A 1,878-nucleotide genomic window follows, 5' to 3' on the forward strand; every position below is an offset into this window, starting at 1 on the left:
CGGGGCACGAACCCGCGTCTCCTGCATCGGCAGGCGGACTCTCAAGCACTGCGCCACCAGGGAAGCCCGTGATATTTCTCTTAAAACTGAAAGTTTGGGGAGTTCCCTGGTTGCCTAGTGGTTAGCCACGTAGTTCCCTGGTAGCTTTCACTGCTGTGGTCTGGGTTCAATCCCTGGTCGGTGAACCGAGATCCCACAAGCCATGCAGCGTGGCCAAAAAAAGCCCCCAAATCCGAAAGTTTGTACCTTTTGACCATGGGCACACCACCCCACCCCCACCTTTGTCAGCCACCAATCTGTTCTTTGTTTTTACGAGTTCAGTTTTTTTAGATTTCACGTATAATCGAGAACATACAGTATTTGTCTCTCTCTGTCTTATTTCACAAAGCATAATTCCCTGAGGTTCCATCAGTGTTACAAAGAGCAGGGTTTCCTTTTAATGGCTGAAAAATATTCTATTGTGTGTGTGTGTGTGGGGGTGTATCACATTTTTTTTTCTCGTTCATCCATTCATAGACTCTTAGTTTGTTTCTATGTCTTGGCCATTGTAAATAATGCTGCATTGAACATGGGTGTGCAGGTATCTCTCAAGATAGTGATTTTGTTTGCTTGGGATACATACCCAGCAATGGGATTGTTGGATCATATGGTAGTCCTATCTTTAATTTTTTGAGGAACCTCCATACTGTTTTCCATAGTGGTTAAACCAATTTACATTCCCACCAGCAGTGCACAAAGTTCCCTTTTCTCCATATCCAGTACTTGTTATCTCTTGTCTTTTTAATGACAGACATTCTGACAGGTCTGAACTGATATCTCATTGTGGTTTTGACTTGCATTTCCCTGATAATTAGTAAATAGTGATGTTTTCTTGATGATTAGCACCTTTTCACCTACCTGTTGGCCATTTGGATGTCATCTTGAAAAAATGTTTATTTAGTTCCTCTTCCTGTTTTTAAAATCAGATCTTTTATTGCTGTTGAGTTGTATGACTTCTTTATATATTTTGGATATTACCCCTTATCAGATATATGATTTTTTAAAAATATTTATTTGGCTGCACTGGGTCTTAGTTGTTGCACGCGGGACCTAGTTCCCTGACCAGGGATTGAACCTGGGCCCCCTGCATTGGGAGTGTGGAGTCTTAACCATTGGACCACCAGGGAAGTCCCCAGATATATGATTTACAAGTATTTTCTCCCATTGAAGAGATCACCTTTTCATTTTGTAGATGATTTCTTTTGCTGTGCAGAAGCTTTGTAGTTTGATATTGTCCCATTTGTTTATTTTTGCATTTATTGCCTTTATTTTTGGTATCGAATCTAAAAAATCATCACTAAGATCGATGCGAAGGAGCTACCCCCATGTTTTCTCCTAGGAGTTTTATGGTTTCAGATCTTACGTTCAAATCTTTAATCCATTTTGAGTTGATTTTTGTGTATGGGGCAAGATGGTAGCCCAGTTTTATTCTTTTGCATGTGGCTGTCCAGTTTTCCCAACACCGTTTATTGAAGAGACTGTCCTTACCCCATTGTATATTCTTGGCTCCTTTGTCATTAATTGGCCATAAATGCAGGGGTTTATTTCTGTACTTTGTATTCTTTCCTGTTGATCTGTGTCTGTTTTGATGTCAGTACCATATTCTTTTGATTACTATAGCTTTGTAATATAGTTTGAAATTGGAAGCATGATGCCTCCAGCTTTGTTCTTCTTTCTCAAGATTGCTTTGGCTATTTGGAGTCTTTTGTGGTTTCATACACATTTTAGGATTGTTGTTTTCTATTGCTGTGAAAAGTGCCATTGGAATTTTAATAGGCATTGCATTGAATCTGTAGATTGCTTTGGGTAATATGGACATTTTAACAATATTCTTCTAAT

General features: G+C 39.4%; 1 non-coding gene across 1 annotated transcript; it reads right to left on the reverse strand.

Moving 5' to 3' along the window:
* Nucleotides 1-1,093: 1,093 nt before the first annotated feature.
* Nucleotides 1,094-1,166, reverse strand: TRNAG-CCC (transfer RNA glycine (anticodon CCC)). The gene has a single exon. It is a non-coding gene; the product is annotated as a tRNA-Gly (tRNA).
* Nucleotides 1,167-1,878: the final 712 nt, after the last annotated feature.

This window comes from Lipotes vexillifer, unplaced genomic scaffold (genome assembly GCF_000442215.2).
Source record: "Lipotes vexillifer unplaced genomic scaffold, Lipotes_vexillifer_v1.1 scaffold1353, whole genome shotgun sequence".
NCBI lineage: Eukaryota > Metazoa > Chordata > Mammalia > Artiodactyla > Lipotidae > Lipotes > Lipotes vexillifer.